Source organism: Salmo trutta, unplaced genomic scaffold (assembly GCF_901001165.1).
Source record: "Salmo trutta unplaced genomic scaffold, fSalTru1.1, whole genome shotgun sequence".
Lineage (NCBI taxonomy): Eukaryota > Metazoa > Chordata > Actinopteri > Salmoniformes > Salmonidae > Salmo > Salmo trutta.
In genome coordinates, this window is record NW_021822679.1 from 181372 (window position 1) to 202990 (window position 21619).

At 42.2% G+C, this 21619-nt stretch overlaps 1 long non-coding RNA gene across 1 annotated transcript in view; it reads left to right on the plus strand.

The window, feature by feature from the left end:
- Positions 1–10653: 10653 nt before the first annotated feature.
- The window catches only part of LOC115183216 (uncharacterized), a 39265-nt gene continuing 28299 nt past the window's right edge, over positions 10654–21619 (plus strand). Inside the window, exon 1 of the long non-coding RNA XR_003874002.1 lies at positions 10654–10995. This is a non-coding gene — a long non-coding RNA (uncharacterized LOC115183216). The remainder of the gene's footprint in view (positions 10996–21619) is intronic.

Sequence of the window (21619 nt, forward strand, 5' to 3'; positions counted from 1 at the left end):
AAAAGACCTGAAAATAGCCGTGCAGCAACGCTCCCCATCCAACCTGACAGAGCTTGAGAGGATCTGCAGAGAAGAAATGGGAGAAACTCCCCAAATACAGGTGTGCCAAGCTTGTAGCGTCATACCCAAGAAGACTTGAGGCTGTAATCGCTGGTGAAGGAGCTGAAGTACTGAGTGAAGGGTCTGAATACTTATGTTAATGTAATATTTCAGTTTTTATTTATATATTAGCAGAAATGTATTACCCTGTTTTTGCTTTGTCATTATAGGGCATTGTGTGTAGATTGATTGTTTTTATTATCAATGTTAGAATAAGTTTGTAAATAAAATGTGGAAAAAGTAATGGGGTATGAAGTCAGAACTAAGTCAGAAATACATCATTTAATTGTCATTTGAGTTTCCCAAAAATGTGACTTACTCTTTTTTCCTCAGTGTTTCCTCATGTTTAGCGTTTTTCAACAAAAATTATAATACATGTAATTTAACAACTATAACAAAAACACACCAATCATACGTTTTTTTTAAATTAAACAATAGCTCATTTACCAAAATCTTTAGTGTTTTGGAATGAAACTCATATATACAGTTGATGTTTGAAGTTTACATACACCTTAGGCAAATACATTCAAACTCAGTTCTTCACAATTCCTGACAATTTAATCCTAGTACTTCGGCAAATACTGCTGCTTGTGTCCTAGAGATGTTACACTGAAAAGGATTGATTAGACTATGTTTTAGGTCAGTTAGGATCACCACTTTATTTTAAGAATGTGAAATGTCAGAATAATAGTAGAGAGAATTTTTATTATTTCAGCTTTTATTTCTTTCATCACATTCCCAGTGGGTCAGAAGTTTACATACTCTAAATTAGTATTTGGTAGCATTGCCTTTAAATTGTTTAACTTGGGTCAAACGTTTCGGGTAGCCTTCCACAAGCTTCCCACAATAAAGTTGGGTGAATTTTGGCCCATTCCTCCTGACAGAGCTGGTGTAACTGAGTCAGGTTTGTAGGCCTCCTTGCGCACACACACTTTTTCAGTTCTTCCCACAAATGTTCTATAGGATTGTGGTCAGGGATTTGTGATGACCAATTCAATACCTTGACTTTGTTGTCCTTAAGCCATTTTGCCACAACTTTGGAAGTATGCTTGGGGTCATTGTCCGTTTGGAAGACCCATTTGCGACAAAGCTTTAACTTCCTGACTGATGTCTTGAGATGTTGCTTCAATATATCCATATTATTGTCCTGCCTCATGATGCCATCTTTTGTGAAGTGCACCAGTCCCTCCTGCAGCAAAGCACCCCCACAACATGATGCTGCCACCCCTGTGCTTTACGGTTGGGATGGTGTTCTTCGGCTTGCAAGCCTCCCCCTTTTCCTCCAAACATAACGATGGTCATTATGGCCAAACAGTTCTATTTTTGTTTCATCAGACCGGAGGACATTTCTCCAAAAAGTACGATCTTTGTCCCCATGTGCAGTTGCAAACCGTAGTCTGGCTTTTTTAGGGCGGTTTTGGAGCAGTGGCTTCTTCCTTGCTGAGCGGCCTTTCAGGTTATGTCGATATAGGACTTGTTTTACTGTGGATATAGATACTTTTGTACCTGTTTACTCCAGCATCTTCACAAGGTTCTTTGCTGCTCTTCTGGGATTGATTTGCACTTTTTGCACCAAAGTACGTTCATCTCTAGGAGACAGAACGCATCTCCCATGGTGTTTATACTTGCGTACTATTGTTTGTACAGATGAACGTGGTACCTTCAGGCGTTTGGAAATGACTCCCAAGGATGAACCAGACTTGGTCTAGGCTGATTTCTTTTGATTTTCCCATGATGTCAAGCAAAGAAGCCCTGAGTTTGAAGGTAAACCTTGAAATACATCCACAGGTACACCTCCAATTGACTGAAATTATGTCAATAAGCCTATCAGAAGCTTCTAAAGCCATGACACAATTTTCTGGAATTTTCCAAGCTGTTTAAAGGCACAGTCAACTTAGTGGATGTAAACTTCTGACCCACTGGAATTGTGATACAGTGAATTATAAATGAAATAATCTGTCTGTAAACAATTGTTGGAGAAATTACTTGTGTCATGCACAAAGTTAATGTCCTAACCGACTTGCCAAAACTATAGTTTGTTAACAAGAAATGTGTGGAGTGGTTGAAAAACGAGTTTTAATGACTCCAACCTAAGTGTATGTAAACTTCTGACTTCAACTGTACAGCAGTAAACAAATAATGTTATGTTATATGACAAAACATTAGTCCTACCTGGGGCTCGATCATCCAGGTTGGATTTGGTCTGGGGTCTGTAGGAGGACCAGTGAAGGTGTAGGCTGAGAACACAGGGATCCTCTTGGTCGTGTCGTAGAGAGTTGCAAACCTGTAGATGTTGTTGAACAACTGGCAAATCAGCTTGTAGCGTTTCTGGTCCTGGACCGTCCCACCAACCAAAATACCTGGGAGATTTGGAGTTGTCCCATTCAGGAAGAAATTCTTGCACTGTGGAACATCACTGAACTTCTCCACTACACGAGAGAGAGCAGGAGGAAGGAGAGAGAGAAGGAGGAGAGTAGAGAGATGATTCAATACCCCCATCATCACCTGAAGACTGTACACCACAGAGACAAAGATGAAGTTACAGAGACCAGTTGGTAGACTGGAGACTGTTGAGCTGAGTCAGGACAGACTGCTTTAAATAGTTATTACAGAGACCAGTTGGTAGACTGGAGACTGCTGAGCTGAGTCAGGACAGACTGCTTTAAATAGTTATTACAGAGACTCCTCCTTCAGATGTCAAGACAGATAGGGTTGATTTGCATAAACTCCTCCCTATGTTTCCATGGAAACTGCTGTAACACATAAAATGGAATAGATAGTATAGAATAGATAGTATAGGATAGTATAGATAGTGTAGAATAGATAGTATAGAATAGATAGTATAGTATACTATCACCTCCTGTAGTTTCTAACACGTATGGACCCAGAACTGAATCACACAATATTATAGTTCTGGGTTAATGAGATTAGACTGCTCTAAATAGTGACTGCATCCACACTTTGGTTCTGGTAGAAAAACGTTTTAGGATAAAACCTGACTTTACTCAGCATAGAGTCTGTCAGAAGATACACATCAGACTATTATAACAGAGGGACTGTTCTGGAATTACGGTTGCTGAGTTCACATTCATTAATATCCCACAAGGCTTAGCGACTCTGACTCAAAAACTCAAAGAAGTAAACTTGCATTTCCCTTGACAAGCAAGTCAAGGGAAATGTAGGGAAATGCTTGTGCTTCTTGTTCCAACAGTGCAGTAATATCTAACAGGTAATATCTAATAATTCCACAACAAATACCTAATACACACAAATCTAGTAAAGGAATGGAATAAGAATATATAAATATATGGATGAGCAATGTCAGAGAGGCTAAGATGCAATAGATAGTATAGAATAGATAGTGTAGTATAGCTGGTGTAGAATAGATAGTATAGAATAGATAGTATAGAATAAATAGTGTAGTATAGATAGTGTAGAATAGATATAATAGATAGTGTAGACTAGATAGTATAGAATAGATAGTGTAGAAAAGATAGCGTAGAATAGAGGCTAAGATGCAATAGATAGTATAGAATAGATAGTATAGAATAGATAGTGTAGAATAGATAGTGTAGAATAGATAGTGTAGAATAGATAGTGTATCATAGATAGTGTAGAATAGATAGTGTAGAATAGATAGTATAGTGTAGATAGTATAGACTAGATAGTATAGGATAGATAGTGTAAAATACAGTATATATATGGATCAGCAATGTCAGAGTGGCATAGGCTAAGACGCAATAGATGGTATTCTATACTATCAGGTACGAAGGCTAAGATGCAATAGATAGTATTCTATACTATCAGGTATGAAGGTAAGACCCAGATGCAGACAAGTTGAATTAACAATGGATTAATAATCCAACAGGGGCAATAGACAGGTCAAGGCAGGCAGGGGTCAGTAAAGGCAGGCTCCGGGTCAGGGAAGGCAGAGAGGTCAGGCAGGTGGGCTCAGAGTCAGGACAGGAAAGGGTCAAAACCAGGAGGGTGAGAAAAAGAGAGACTGAGAAAAAAAAAAGCTGGTTGACCTGGCAACAGACAAACAGAGAACACAGGTATAAATACACAGGGGATAATAGGGAAGATGGGCGACACCTGGAGGGGGGTGGAGACAACAGGGACAGGTGAAACAGATCAGGGTGTGACAGAATACAGTATATACATATTAGATGAATAATGTGAGATATGTAAACATTCTTAAAGTGGCATTATTAAAGTGACTAGTGTTCCATTTATTAAAGTGGCCGATGATTTCAAGTCTGTATGTGGGCAGCTGCCTCTCTGTGCTAGTGATGGCTGTTTAACCTGTTTAGGATAGGGGGAAGTATTTTCACGGCCGGATAAAAAACGTACCCGATTTAATCTGGTTATTACTCCTGCCCAGAAACTAGAATATGCATATAATTATTTGATTTGGATAGAAAACAGCCTAAAGTTTCTAAAACTGTTTGAATGGTGTCTGTGAGTATAACAGAACTCCTATGGCAGGCCAAAACCTGAGAAGATTCCATACAGGAAGTGCCCTCTCTGACCATTTCTTGGCCTTCTATAGCCTCTTTATCGAAAATAGAGGATCTCTGCTGTAACGTGACATTTTCTAAGGCTCCCATAGGCTCTCAGAAGGCGCCAGAACGTGGAATGAGATCTCTGCAGTCCCTGGGCGAAAAACAGTAGGGGTTTTGGAAAGTGGTCGTTCTGAGAACAATGACACGGGTGCGCGCGTGCATGTGAAGACTCCATTTTCTATCTTCAGTGTTTGAACGAAAACAAGGTCTCCCGGTCGGAATATTATCGCTATTTTATGAGAAAAATCGCATAAAAATTGATTTTAAACAGCGTTTGACATGCTTCGAAGTACGGTAATGGAATATTTTGAAATTTTTTGTCACGATACGCGCCGGCGCGTCACCCTTCGGATAGTGTCTTGAACGCAAGAACAAAACGCCGCTATTTGGATATGACTATGGATTATTTGGAACCAAAACAACATTGGGTGTTGAAGTAGAAGTCCTGGGAGTGCATTCTGACGAAGAACAGCAAAGGTAATCCAATTTTTCTTATAGTAAATCTGAGTTTGGTGAGTGCCAAACTTGGTGGGTGTCAAAATAGCTAGCCGTGATGGCCGGGCTATCTACTCAGAATATTGCAAAATGTGCTTTCACCGAAAAGCTATTTTAAAATCGGACACCGCGATTGCATAAAGGAGTTCTGTATCTATAATTCTTAAAATAATTGTTTTGTTTTTTGTGAACGTTTATCGTGAGTAATTTAGTAAATTCACCGGAAGTTTTCGGTGGGTTGCTAGTTCTGAACGTCACATGCTAATGTAAAAAGCTGGTTTTTGATATAAATATGAACTTGATTGAACAAAACATGCATGTATTGTATAACATAATGTCCTAGGAGTGTCATCTGATCATCAAAGGTTAGTGCTGCATTTAGCTGTGGTTTTGGTTTTTGTGACATTATATGCTAGCTTGAAAAATGGGTGTGTGATTATTTCTGGCTGGGTACTCTCCTGACATAATCTAATGTTTTTCTTTCATTGTAAAGCCTTTTTGAAATCGGACAATGTGGTTAGATAAAGGAGAGTCTTGTCTTTAAAATGGTGTAAAATAGTCATATGTTTGAGAAATGGAAGTTTTGGGATTTTTGAGGTGTTTGTAATTCGCGCCACGCTCTATCATTGGATATTGGCGAGGCGTTCGGCTAGCGGCATGTAGATGTAAGAGGTTAACAGTCTGATGGCCTTGAGATAGAAGCTGTTTTTCAATCTCTCAGTCCCAGCTTTGATGCACCTGTACTGACCTCGCCTTCTGGATGATAGCGGGGTGAACAGGCAGTGGCTCGGGTGGTTATTGTCCTTGATGATCTGTTTGGCCTTCCTGTGACATCGGGTGATGTAGGTGTCCTGGAGGGCAGATAGTTTGCCCCATGGTGATGCGTTGTGCAGACCTCACTACCCTCTGGAGAGCCCTGCTGTTGTGGGCGGTGCAGTTGCCGTACCAGGAGGTGATACAGATATGTGTCCAACTGAATGAAATGGAGGAAGATGTTTACAACTGAATGAAACGGAGGAAGATGTTTACAACTGAATGAAATGGAGGAAGATGTTTACAACTGAATGAAACGGAGGAAGATGTTTACAACTGAATGAAACGGAGGAAGATGTTTACAACTGAATGAAATGGAGGAAGATGTTTACAACTGAATGAAACGGAGGAAGATGTTTACAACTGAATGAAACGGAGGAAGATGTTTACAACTGAATGAAACGGAGGAAGATGTTTACAACTGAATGAAACGGAGGAAGATGTGTCCAACTGAATGAAATGGAGGAAGCTATCAAATGTCAATCAAGTTTCCACCTCTGATTTGGCCTCTAATCAATCAATCAATCAATCAATCAATCAATCAAATGTATTTATAAAGCCCTTATTACATCAGCTGGTGTCACAGAGTGCTGTACAGAAACCCAGCCTAAAACCCCAAACAGCAAGCAATGCAGGTGTAGAAGCACGGTCGAACACACTTCCTGGAAACCAGAAGATGGCAATAATGGATGTTTCATTTACTGGTGGTGTTTATGTTGGTGTATTCTGTGGTCTGACCACTGCTGAGTTTATTTCCAGTAACTAAAGTAGGTCACAGTAAGAGTTGACACAAGGCTGTGTATGTAGCATTAGAAAATGTGGTTCCTAACAACACTGTGGTCAGAGCAGCACTGGACTGATTAACACCTCAGACTCAGCAGCTGTAGATTCTTCAGTTGAGGAGGCCTTTTCTCAGTCAGAGTAGAGGAGACTGGGGAACAAACTAACACTTTTAGACTTTAGTTAATTATGAAAATATTATTTAAGTTAAATTAATAATATTTTTATATAAACAACATATCTCAGCTACCATTACACACTAAGTATGTTCCCAGGACCTACCAGTCATTTACAATTCAACCAAGTGGAGGATATTAAATGTTATAATTGACCCAGTAGGTGAATGTTCCACAGGTCAATAATTTAACAAAAAGACAGGAGGATAGTATATTTACTTTAGGGCCTCAAAACCTTTTTTCTTCTTCAATAAAACTAAAAGTCATCAATGGATTTAAACAAAACCTCTTGGGCATGTAGCGACTAGAGCTGGGTGATATGGCCAAAATATCATATCATTATATTTTTGTCATTTTTGACGGTATTTTATGTTTTTGATGAATAAAAGTTGTACATTTTCTTTATGCACAAAAGTAGAAAAAATGAGGCTGAAAAACAGGTTTTACCCAAGTGTAAGTAAACTTCTGACTTGAACTGTATATATATATATATATATACTACACTGCTCCAAAAAATAAAGGGAACACTAAAATAACACATCCTAGATCTGAATGAAAGAAATAATCTTATTAAATACTTTTTTCTTTACATAGTTGAATGTGCTGACTACAAAATCACACAAAAATAATCAATGGAAATCCAATTTATCAACCCATGGAGGCCTAGATTTGGAGTCACACTCAAAATTAAAGTGGAAAACCACACTACAGGCTGATCCAACTTTGATGTAATGTCCTTAAAACAAGTCAAAATGAGGCTCAGTAGTGTGTGTGGCCTCCACGTGCCTGTATGACCTCCCTACAACGCCTGGGCATGCTCCTGATGAGGTGGCGGATGGTCTCCTGAGGGATCTCCTCCCAGACCTGGACTAAAGCATCCGCCAACTCCTGGACAGTCTGTGGTGCAACGTGGCGTTGGTGGATGGAGCGAGACATGATGTCCCAGATGTGCTCAATTGGATTCAGGTCTGGGGAACGGGCGGGCCAGTCCATAGCATCAATGCCTTCCTCTTGCAGGAACTGCTTACACACTCCAGCCACATGAGGTCTAGCATTGTCTTGCATTAGGAGGAACCCAGGGCCAACCGCACCAGCATATGGTCTCACAAGGGGTCTGAGGATCTCATCTCGGTACCTAATGGCAGTCAGGCTACCTCTGGCGAGCACATGGAGGGCTGTGCGGCCCCCCAAAGAAATGCCACCCCACACCATGACTGACCCACCGCCAAACCGGTCATGCTGGAGGATGTTGCAGGCAGCAGAACGTTCTCCACGGCGTCTCCAGACTCACGTCACGTCTGTCACATGTGCTCAGTGTGAACCTGCTTTCATCTGTGAAGAGCACAGGGCGCCAGTGGCAAATTTGCCAATCTTGTTGTTCTCTGGCAAATGCCAAACGTCCTGCACGGTATTGGGCTGTAAGCACAACCCCCACCTGTGGACGTCGGGCCCTCATACCACCCTCATGGAGTCTGTTTCTGACCGTTTGAGCAGACACATGCACATTTGTGGCCTGCTGGAGGTCATTTTGCAGGGGTCTGGCAGTGCTCCTCCTGCTCCTCCTTGCACAAAGGAGGAGGTAGCGGTCCTGCTGCTGGGTTGTTGCCTTCCTACGGCCTCCTCCACGTCTCCTGATGTACTGGCCTGTCTCCTGGTAGCGCCTCCATTCTCTGGACACTACGCTGACAGACACAGCAAACCTTCTTGCCACAGCTCGCATTGATGTGCCATCCTGGATGAGCTGCACTACCTGAGCCACTTGTGTGGGTTGTAGACTCTGTCTCATGCTACCACTAGAGTGAAAGCACCGCCAGCATTCAAAAGTGACCAAAACATCAGCCAGGAAGCATAGGAACTGAGAAGTGGTCTGTGGTTTCCACCTGCAGAACCACTCCTTTATTGGGGGTGTCTTGCTAATTGCCTATAATTTCCACCTGTTGTCTATTCCATTTGCACAACAGCATGTGAAATTTATTGTCAATCAGTGTTGCTTCCTAAGTGGACAGTTTGATTTCACAGAAGTGTGATTGACTTGGAGTTACATTGTGTTGTTTAAGTGTTCCCTTTATTTTTTTGAGCAGTATATATATATATTCACCCACCTGTGGGGCTGTGCGCCTTGCATATGATTTTTCCCATAGCTGTTTAATTAGTGGTTTCCTACCATAATAAACTCTTTTCTGGGAGACACAGCTTGTAAAACCTCAACACAAGTTCCCCGGATGTTTCTGGAATCCTGCTATATTGTGTGTTCCAGACAGGTTCCAGATTCCATTCTAAGAATGATGGAACATTGTGAGAGTTCTATGGAAGTTCCATTAAGCCAGATCACACTGTGTGTCACATGGGGACCAGGAACTCGCGTGGCGAACTCTCATGCATCGCTGGAAGTTGGATTCAGTTTGCCAGCTCAGATAACCAACCATCGCTACAGTCAGCTCAGATAACCGACCATCGCTACAGTCAGCTCAGATAACCGACCGTCGCTACAGCCAGCTCAGATAACCGACCGTCGCTACAGCCAGCTCAGATAACCGACCGTCGCTACAGCCAGCTCAGATAACCGACCGTCGCTGCAGTCAGCTCAGATAACCAACCATCGCTACAGTCAGCTCAGATAACCGACCGTCGCTGCAGTCAGCTCAGATAACCGACCGTCGCTGCAGTCAGCTCAGATAACCAACCGTCGCTGCAGTCAGCTCAGATAACCGACCGTCGCTGCAGTCAGCTCAGATAACCAACCGTCGCTGCAGTCAGCTCAGATAACCAACCGTCGCTGCAGTCAGCTCAGATAACCGACCGTCGCTGCAGTCAGCTCAGATAACCGACCGTCGCTGCAGTCAGCTCAGATAACCGACCGTCGCTGCAGTCAGCTCAGATAACCAACCGTCGCTGCAGAGTCATGTGACATCACTAAATGTTTTCATGGACTGACTTTTCTTTTTAGGAAACTGTCTCCCTCTCATCCCCCTGTTCAGCCTCTGTCTTTGTGTTTCCCTGTCTCACTCACAGACCGCCCCAGCATGCACATTCTTTCGCTTCCAGTCCCCACACACTGTTGCCCTTTCACTGTTGTTACAAAGTGTGTGTGTGTGTGTGTGTGTGCTCCCGAGTGCACAGAGGTCTAAGGCACTGCATCTCAGTGCTAGAGGCGTCGCTACAGACACCCTGGTTCGATTCCAGGCTGTATCACAACCGGCCGTGATTGGGAGTCCCACAGGGCGGCGCACAGTTGGCCCAGCGTCGTCCGGGTTTGGGTTTTGCCGGGGTAAGGCCGTCATTGAAAATAAGAACTTGTTCTTAACTGACTTGCCCTAGTTAAATAAAGGTTAAATAAAGGTTAAATAAAGGTTAAATAAAGGTTAAATAAATAAAAAAGAGACAACATTAAATGGTTTATCTGAGGATGTTTCTCCTCTTTAGATGGTTTATCCTTTATGTTTTATACACAGATGTCTCTGAGAAGGAGATAATAGCTGGAACAAAAATTATAATAAATAAATAAATAATAAATATAATACATTATTTTCTATTATGCATGTGAGGTGACCAATGTTAACTTCAACATCAATGTGACTGCCTGTGTGTTTGTGTGCGTGCGTGACAGAGAGAGAGTGAGCTTTTGGTCCTCTGTCCCTTTAAGAGACTGGCAGCTGGGGATTGGTGTGTGTGTGTGTGTGTCTTTCCATAAGTCAGCTGGTTGGTGTGTGTGTGTGTGTGTGTGTGTGTGTGTGTGTGTGTGTGTGTGAGTCAGAGGAGACGGCGGCAGCAGTCCCATACACCGTCTCTCTCTCTCTCTCTCTCTCTCTCTCTCTCTCTCTCTCTCTCTCTCTCTCTCTCTGTATGTCTCTTAGTGGACACTGCACAGTAAGGATTCTGGGACTTGGAATACTCTTCCTCTGTTTCTCTCTTACTTCCAGCAGGTTCTGTACAGGAGTGCAGCTAAGTGACGGTGTGTGTGTGTGTGTGAGTGTGTACGATGCTGCGAGTGTTTATCCTGTGTGCTGAGAGGCTTCATACAGAAGACGATGACATCAGTGATGCCTACTGCAGAGTCGTCTATGAAGGTAAGAGGGTGGGGGAGGGTGTATGTGTGTGTGTGGGGCACAGCAATGCGACGGGACAGGAGGGGTGTGTGTGTCCCTGCATGCAGTAATGATATAGGTTTTGGCTGCCAGAAGGGGACATTTTACCAGTAGGAATGTTTCATTTTTCTCTTCCCTTGTTTCTCTCTCTCTCTCTATGTTTCTCTCTCTCGCGCTGTCTCTCTTACCTCAATATCTCTCCCGTATTCTTCTGGCACTGGCAGCTGAAGTTATTATTGGAAATGCACTGCCAGTAATGAATGTGGCAGTGGCACAAGAGTGCCTGGCGTTTGGTGCAGAGACAGAGAGAGAGAGAGCGAGAGAGAGGACAGAAACGGGGTGTTTGGTGCAGAGGGAAGGGGGGGGGGATTTTTGGGGGATTTTGGAAAAAACCTTCATCAGCACACTTAGGATAATCTACAAGAAAAACAATGTCAAAGTACAAATAGAGAGATAAAAGTTGAGAAAGAGAGAGAGAGGTAGAGAGAGGTTTCAGTTTGAGGGAGAGAATAAGGGGGAGAGAGAGAGGGAGAGAGAGAGAGGGAGAAGAGTCTGGTTTCAGTTTGTGAGGGGGGTTGTCCGGCTGCAACATGCCGTGGTGTTAGTCAGTACCAATACATCATTATGGTTTACTTTACACAGTGGGACCTCTCTCTCTCTCTCTCTCTCTCTCTGTCTCTCTTTCTCTCTCTTTCTCTCTCTTTCTTTCTCTCTCTCTCTCTGTCTGTCTCTCCCTGTCTCTCTCTGTCTCTCTCTCTCTCTGTCTCTCTCTCTCTCTCTCTGTCTGTCTGTCTCTCTCTGTCTCTCTCTCTCTCTGTCTGTCTGTCTCTCTCTCTCTCTCTCTCTCTCTCTCTCTCTCTCTCTCTCTCTCTCAGATTATTTCACTTATAATTCACTGTATCACAATTCCAGTGGGTCAGAAGTTTACATACACTAAGTTGACTGTGCCTTTAAACAGCTTGGAAAATTCCCGAAAATTATGTCATGGCTTTAGAAGCTTCTGATAGGCTAATTGGCACCATTTGAGTCAATTGGAGGTGTACCTGTGGATGTATTTCAAGGTTTACCTTCAAACTCAGTGCCTCATTGCTTGACATCATTGGAAAATCAAAAGAAATCAGCCAAGACCTCAGAAAAAATTGTCTGGTTCATCCTTGGGAGAAATTTCCAAACACCTGAAGGTACCACGTTCATGTGTACAAACAATAGTACGCAAGTATAAACACCATGGGACCACACAGCCGTCATACAGCTCAGGAAGGAGACGTGTTCTGTCTCCTATAGATTAACGCACTTTGATGCAAAAAGTGCAAATCAATCCCAGAACAACAGCAAAGGACCTTTTGAAGATGCTGGAGGAAACAGGTACAAAAGTATCTATATCCACAGTAAAATGAGTCCTATATCGACATAACCTGAAAGGCCACTCAGCAAGGAAGAAGCCACTGCTCCAAATCCGCCCTAAGAAAGCCAGACTATGGTTTGCAACTGCACATGGGGACAAATATTGTACTTTTTGGAGAAATGTCCTCTGGTCTAATGAAACAAAAATAGAACTGTTTGGCCATAATGACCATCGTTGTATTTGGAGGAAAAAGCGGGAGGCTTGCAACCCGAAGAACACCATCCCAACCGTGAAGCACGAGGGTGGCAGCATCATGTTGTGGGGGTGCTTTGCTGCAGGAGGGACTGGTTCACTTCACAAAATAGATGGCACCATGAGGAAGGAAAATTACATTTACATTTATGTAATTTAGCAGACGCTCTTATCCAGAGCGACTTACAAATTGGTGCATTCACCTTATGATATCCAGTGGAACAACCACTTTACAATAGTGCATCTATATCTTTTTTTGGGGGGGTAGGGGGGAGGGTTAGAAGGATTACTTTATCCTATCCCAGGTATTCCTTAAAGAGGTGGGGTTTCAGGTGTCTCCGGAAGGTGGTGATTGACTCCGCTGTCCTGGCGTCGTGAGGGAGCTTGTTCCACGATTGGGGTGCCAGAGCAGCGAACAGTTTTGACTGGGCTGAGCCGGAACTGTGCTTCCGCAGAGGTAGGGAGGCGAGCAGGCCAGAGGTGGATGAACGCAGTGCCCTTGTTTGGGTGTAGGGACTGATCAGAGCCTGAAGGTACGGAGGTGCCGTTCCCCTCACAGCTCTGTAAATTATGTGGATATATTGAAGCAACATCTCAAGACATCAGTCAGGAAGTTAAAGCTTGGTTGCAAATGAGTCTTTCAAATGGACAATGACCCCAAGCATACTTCCAAAGTTGTGGCAAAATGGCTTAAGGACAACAAAGTCAAGGTATTGGAGTGGCCATCACAAAGCCCTGACCACAATCCTATAGAACATTTGTGGGCAGAACTGAAAAAGCAGGTGCGAGCAAGGAGGCCTACAAACCTGACTCAGTTACACCAGCTCTGTCAGGAGAAATGGGCCAAAATTCACCTAACTTATTGTGGGAAGCTTGTGGAAGGCTACCCGAAACGTTTGACCCAAGTTTAACAATTTAAAGTCAATGCTACCAAATACTAATTGAGTGTATGTAAACTTCTGACCCACTGGGAACTTCTGACCCACTGGGAATGTGATGAAAGAAATAAAAGCTGAAATAAATCATTCTCTCTACTATTATTCTGACATTTCACATTCTTAAAATAAAGTGGTGATCCTAACTGACCTAAAACAGGGAATGTTTACTAGGATTAAATGTCAGGAATTGTAAAACTGAGTTTAAATATATTTGGCTAAGGTGTATGTAAACTTCCTACTTCAACTGTATGTAGAGAGAGAGAGGTAAAGATAGATAGAGAGAGAGAGATAAAGAGAGAGGTAAAGATAGAGAGAGAGGTAAAGATAGAGAGAGAGGTAAAGATAGAGAGAGAGGTAAAGATAGAGAGAGAGGTAAAGATAGAGAGAGAGAGAGATAAAGAGAGAGGTAAAGATCTAGAGAGAGAGAGAGAGATAAAGAGAGAGGTAAAGATAGAGAGAGAGGTAAAGATAGAGAGAGAGGTAAAGATAGAGAGAGAGAGGTAAAGATAGAGAGAGAGAGAGATAAAGAGAGAGGTAAAGATAGAGAGAGAGGTAAAGAGAGAGAGAGGTAAAGATAGAGAGAGAGAGAGATAAAGAGAGAGGTAAAGATCTAGAGAGAGAGAGAGAGATAAAGAGAGAGGTAAAGATAGAGAGAGAGGTAAAGATAGAGAGAGAGGTAAAGATAGAGAGAGAGAGGTAAAGATAGAGAGAGAGAGGTAAAGATAGAGAGAGAGAGGAGTTCAGTTTCAGTTTGTTCCATTTACACCAAGAAACACTTACCTTGATGAAGCCCCTAGCATAAAGAAATGTAAAGTTTCTTTCTTCTGGAACAAAGTTACATGTTCCTCAGTACACAAACATGCACAGAACATAAACGAGCCATAGTGTTGGACCCAGTCAGGTCTTTAACATCACAATATAACGAGCCACACCTCAGTGGTATTGGACCCAGTCAGATCTTTAACCTGTCTGGGCTAGGGGGCAGTATTTTCATGGCCGGATGAAAAATGTACCCAATTTAAACAGGTTACTACTCTGGCCCAGAAACTAGAAAATGCATATTATTAGTTGATTTGGATAGAAAATACTCCAAAGTTTCCAAAACTGTTAAAATGATGTCTGTGAGTATAACAGAACTCATATGGCAGGCAAAAACCTGAGAAAATTCCAAGCAGGAAGTGGCTTTCCACTTCCCAATTCTGAGAATTGTAGTTCTTTTGATTCTCTATCGAAACTACAGTGTCTGTGGGGGACGTTGCACTTTCTAAGGCTTCCACTGGCTGTCTAAAGCCTTCAGAAAGTGGTTTGAGCATTTTCCTGTCACTGGGCAGATAATAGGAGCTCAGTTTCTGAGTGGTCTGCCTGGCAACAAAGGGATTGGATATGCTCGGTCCCGCGAGCGCGCCCCTCCTTCTTTTTCTTCTGTAATGAATATGCTATTGTCCGGTTGGAATATTATCGCAATTTTACATTAAAAATACCATAAAGATTGATTTTAAACAGCGTTTGACATGCTTCTAAGTACGGTAACGGAACATTTTGACTTTTCATCTCTCGTTCCGCGGTGTTGGACCCAGTCAGGTCTTTAACACATTCCCCCACTCCCCCGCTGAAAGATCACCCAGAAATTGTTGTCACCATTGTAACAGGTTGGAATCAAGCCCTGGTCTCCATGGAGGAATACCTGGTGCAGTAGTCTCAGGTTGGACTACTCCAAACCATCTGACACACACACACACACACACACACACCACACACCACACACCACACACACACACACACACACACACACACACACACACACCACACACACACACACCACACACGTAAATCCCTCTCACACGCAACAGTAACCTGTGGATCGTGACAAAACCTTCATAAATCAAGAGAACGATAATAACCTGTTTATTGAGCCTTTATGTAGTGTCCTGTAATACTTCATTTAAAGTCAGATTCATTTGATCATTCATAACACATCCATAAAGACTATACTGCAGGACAGTGTACTTCATTTAAAGTCAGACTCATTTGGTCATTCATAACACATCCATAAAGACTATACTGCAGGACAGTGTACTTCATTTAAAGTCAGACTCATTTGATCATTCATAACACATCCATAAAGACTATACTGCAGGACAGTGTACTTCATTTAAAGTCAGACTCATTTGATCATTCATAACACATCCATAAAGACTATACTGCAGGACAGTGTACTTCATTTAAAGTCAGACTCATTTGATCATTCATAACACATCCATAAAGGCTAAATGATGTAAACACATATGTATTAACGCTTAGGGAATTATCACTAACAGCTAAAACAAATAAACATTAAAGACATGTTTAAAACCAATACAAATACATGAAGTTTCATAAAGTCTAGCAATGTAATTACATTGAATATTACACAAAGCTGTGAATAGTGTAGCTTGTCCCTCAGCTGGTGGACGAATGGTTCAGACCTCTCTTCCTGCTGGAGGTTCTGCATGTTGGTTCCTAGTTCCTAGAACTAGGTCTCTTTAAACAGGGAAGAGATATTGAGATATATGACGAATGGTTCAGACCTCTCTTCCTGCTGGAGGTTCTGCATGTTGGTTCCTAGAACTAGGTCTCTTTAAACAGGGAAGAGATATTGAGATATATGACGAATGGTTCTTACGTTCCAAAAGCGTTATCTTCAAAAGGTTGGCTGGACTCTGCTAAAGACCTGTAAATATCTACTTTACTACTTTTTTTTGTTTACAAAAACAAGTAGTTGCCCTACTTCATAAACGTCTGTCTTATCTAACTTTGCCTGTTGAAGTATAAACACTGACTTGTCTAACCTCCTCAAGGGATTGGTTAATTCTTGAGGTTCCTAGGGTCTCCACGGAGCTAGATAAATCTGATTTTAGTTTTAATGCACCGTATTGCTGGTAGAGAGGGCAGATGGGAAAAAAATACTATGCTATTGTTTGAGGAGAGTGCACAACACAGCAATTGGTTTTATCACAGCAACTGGTTTTATCACAGCAACTGGTTTTATCACAGCAAATGGTTTTATCACAGCAACTGGTTTTATCACAGCAACTGGTTTTATCACAGCAAATGGTTTTATCACAGCAAATGGTTTTATCACAGCAAATGGTTTTATCACAGCAACTGGTTTTATCACAGCAAATGGTTTTATCACAGCAAATGGTTTTATCACAGCAAATGGTTTTATCACAGCAACTGGTTTTATCACAGCAACTGGTTTTATCACAGCAAATGGTTTTATCACAGCAACTGGTTTTATCACAGCAAATGGTTTTATCACAGCAAATGGTTTTATCACAGCAACTGGTTTGCCATCCTTCAGCACAACATGTCACCCTTTATAACATAGTGACATTGTGGGTTTTGCCACATTTACGAACCCTTTAAAAATAATGACAAACGGTTATAGATACATTGTAACACATTTATGTAGTGCTTATGAAGACATTGTGAAGGCTCTATGAAGCCTTTATAAGATGAACGACATTTAAAGCGGGACTGTGTAAATTAAACCATAATGATGTATTGGTACTGACTAACACCACGGCATGTTGCAGCCGGACAACCCCCCTCACAAACTGAAACCAGAATCTTCTTCCTCTCTCTCTCCCTTATTCTCTCCCTCAAACTGAAACCTCTCTATACCTCTCTATCTTTCTCTCTCTCTCTTTCTCAACCTTTATCTCTCTATTTGTACTTTGACATTGTTATTTTTGTAGATAATCTGAAGTGTGCTGATAAAGGGTTTCACCAAAATCTTTAAAAATCTGGTAAAATGGTTAACTTAATCTCTATGTGGATGATACCATTATGTATGCTATTGCCCAGACTGCTGATCTGGCTGTGTCAAAACTACACTCAGACCCAGACTGCTGACCTGGCTGTGTCAAAACTACACTCGGATTTTATAGCAAAGCAGGAAGCTGATTTAAAACTGCTTAATTAAGAGTTGTAGCAGATGCACTTTGATCAAAAGGTTGACTGAATAATCTGCTTTTTACTGAAAGGTGCAATCTTAGCTTGTTAGCCAGCTTCTAGAGTGCTGTCGGAAAGTATTCCGACCACTTGACATTTTCCACATTTTGTTACGTAACAGCCTTAATAATCCTCCGCAATCTACACACACTACCCCATAATGACAATGTGAAAACAGGTTTTTCGAAATTTTAGCAAATGTATTAAACATAAAAAACAGATACCTTTTTTACATATGTATTCTGACCCTTTGCTATGAGACTCAAATTGAGGTCAGGTTCATCCTGTTTCCATTGATCATCCCTGAGATGTTTCTACAACTTGATTGGAGTCCACTTGTGGTAAAATCAGTTGATTGGACATGATTTGAAAAGGCACCTGTCTATATAAGGTCCCACAGTTGACAGTGCATGTCAAAGCAAGAAACAAGCCATAAGGTCGAAGGAATTGTCCGTAGAGCTCCGAGACAGGATTGTGTCGAGGCACAGATCTGGGGAAGGGTACCAAAACATTTCAGCAATATTGAAGGTCCCCAAAAACACAGTGGCCTCCATCATTCTGAAATTGAAGAAGTTTAGAACCACCAAGACTCTTCCTAGAGCTGGTCGCCCGGCCAAACTGAGCATTCGGGGGAGAAGGGCCTTGGTCAGGGAGGTGACCAAGAACCCGATGGTCACTCTGACAGAGCTCTAGAGTTCCTCTGTGGAGATGGGAGAACCTTCCAGAAGAACAACCATCTCTGCAGCACTCCACCAATCAGGCCTTTATGGTAAAGTGGCCAGACGGAAGCCACTCCTTAGTAAAAGGCACATGACAGCCTGCTTGGAGTTTGCCAAAAGTCACCCATAAACTCTCAGACCATGAGAAACAAGATTCTCTGGTCTGATGAAACCAAGATTGAACTATTTGACCTGAATGCTAAGCGTCACATCTGGCGGAAACCTGGCACCATCCCTACAGTGAAGCATGGTGGTGGCAGCATCATGCTGTGGGGATGTTTTTCAGCAGCAGGGACTGGGAGACTAGTCAGGATCGAGGCAAAGATGAACGGAGAAAGGTACAGAGAGAACCTTGGTGGAAACCTGCTCCAGAGAGCTCAGGTCCTCAGACCAGGGCGAAGGTTCACCTTCCAACAGGACAACGACCCTAAGCAAATCAAATCAAATTTATTGTCACGTCCTGATCCTAGTAAGATGTAATTTTCTATAGTAGAGTAGGTCAGGGCGTGACAGGGGGTGTTTTTGTGTTTTTCAATGTTTTCTATTTCTATGTTTAAGTTCTAGTTTTTCTATTTCTATGTTGAGATTGTTTGGGTTGATCTCTAATTGGAGGCAGTTGATCCTCGTTGCCTCTGATTAGAGATCATATTTAAGTTGGGGTTTTTCTTCCTGGGTTTTGTGGGTAGTTGTTTTCTGTTTAGTGTATGTTCACCTGACGGAACTGTTGTCGGTTGTTTTGTTGTTTTGTTCTAGTGTCTTCATAATAAAAGTGAATATGAGCACTCTACACGCTGCGCCTTGGTCCCCTTTATACGACCCGCGTTACATGTATTTATATAGCCCTTCTTACATCAGCTGATATCTCAAAGTGCTGTACAGAAACCCAGCCTAAAACCCCAAACAGAAAGCAATGCAGGTGTAGAAGCACGGTGGCTAGGAAAAACTCCCCAGAAAGGCCAGGGACCTAGGAAGAAACCTAGAGAGGAACCAGGCTATGAGGGGTGGCCAGTCCTCTTCTGGCTGTGCCAGGTGGAGATTATAACAGAACATGGCCAAGATATTCAAATGTTCATAAATGACCAGCATGGTCAAATAATAATAATCACAGTGGTTGTCGAGGGTGCAACAGGTCAGCACCTCAGGAGTAAATGTCAGTTGGCTTTTCATAGCCGATCATTGAGAGTATCTCTACCGCTCCTGCTGTCTCTAGAGAGTTGAAAACAGCAGGTCTGGGACAGGTAGCACGTCCGGTGAACAGGTCAGGGTTCCATAGCCTCAGGCAGAACAGTTGAAACTGGAGCAGCAGCATGGCCAGGTGGACTGGGGACAGCAAGGAGTCATCATGCCAGGTAGTCCTGAGGCATGGTCCTAGGGCTCAGGTCCCCCGAGAGAGAGAAAGAAAGAGAGAATTAGAGAGAGCATACTTAAATTCACACAGGACACTGAAGAAATACTCCAGATATAACAGACTGACCCTAGCCCCCCGACACATAAACTACTGCAGCATAAATACTGGAGGCTGGGTCAGGAGACACTGTGGCCCCATCTGATGATACCCCGGACAGGGCATACAGCCAAGACAAGGTAGGAGTGGCTTCAGGACAAGTCTCTGAATGTCCTTGAGTGGACCAGACAGATCCCAGACTTTGACCCATTTGAACATCTCTGGAGAGACCTGAAAATAGCCGTGCAGCGACGCTCCCCATCCAACCTGACAGAGCTTGAGAGGATCTGCAGAGAAGAATGGGAGAAACTCCCCAAATACAGGTGTGCCAAGCTTGTAGCATCATACCCAAGAAGACTTGAGGCTGTAATCGCTGGTGAAGGTGCTTCAACAAAGTACTGAGTAAATGGTCTGAATACTTATGTAAATGTGATAGTACAAAAAAAAAAAAAATATATATATATATATATATAAAATAAAAAATGCATGAAATGTATGTATTCACTACTGTAAGTCGCTCTGGATAAGAGCGTCTGCTAAATGATTAAAATGTAAATGTAATATTTCCATTTTTTTTTTTTTGCTTTGTCATTATGGGGTATTGTGATGTCATTATGGGGTATTGTGATGTCATCATGGGGTATTGTGATGTCATTATGGGGTATTGTGATGTCATCATGGGGTATTGTGATGTCATTATGGGGTATCGTGGTGTCATTATGGGGTATTGTGTGTAGATTGATGAGGGGAAAAAACTATTGAATCCATTTTAGAATAAGACTGTAACGTAACAAAATGTGGAAAAAGTCAAGGGGTCTGAATACTTTCCGAACGCGCTCTATATGGGAGATAGAGAGAGATAAAGATAAAGAGGTTTCAGTTTGAGGGAGAGAATAAGGGACAGAGAGAGAGAGAGGAAGAGGAGTCGGGTTTCAGTTTGAGGGAGAGAATAAGGGAGAGAGAGAGAGAGAGGAAGAGGAGTCGGGTTTCAGTTTGAGGGAGAGAATAAGGGAGAGAGAGAGCGAGAGAGGAAGAAGAGTCTGGTTTCAGTTTGTGAGGGGGGTTGTCCGGCTACAGCAGGTGTTATCGTCGGTACCAGTACATCATTATACAAGGTGGGATAATAAAAGAAAAGAGAGATGAGAAAGTGCTACAGTCCTTTTTTTTTGAGTCACGTAATCTTGACAGAGATCAGGGAACGATGCCAGACCGTATCTCTCACATCTCTAAAATGAATATCCTGTGGTTTCTACTCTTACTGACCTAAGGACATTTATTTTAAGAGAATGAACGGGATCTTAAGGACAAAAAAAGTCCAACGTTTTGTACGAATTATATTCATATATCAATTGGTAATTGGTAACCAATGTTATGAGTTGAGAAACGTTTACAGATTCAGGGACCAGTTTTGGATTGTGAGCACAACTTAAAAATAATACTGGCTGATATTATACAAAACAGACAGATTTACTAAATGGTGCACCTGTATTTTCCAAAGGGATTAAGCTTTGAGGACAGAAGAAAAAGTTAAAATAAGAATTGTAAATTGAAAATGAAAACAGTTTCATGTTTTAACCTGGTTTGTTTTTGGTGTTTTTTCCCTCGCTGAAAAAACAGGTACAAACTTATCCTCTCTTTAGAGACCTGAAGTCTCCAATAGACCAGTATGGGCTGAAGTCTCTCCAATAGACCAGTATGGGCTGAAGTCTCTCCAATAGACCAGTATGGGCTGAAGTCTCTCCAATAGACCAGTATGGGCTGAAGTCTCTCCAATAGACCAGTATGGGCTGAAGTCTCTCCAATAGACCAGTATGGGCTGAAGTCTCTCCAATAGACCAGTATGGGCTGAAGTCTCTCCAATAGACCAGTATGGGCTGAAGTCTCTCCAATAGACCAGTATGGGCTGAAGTCT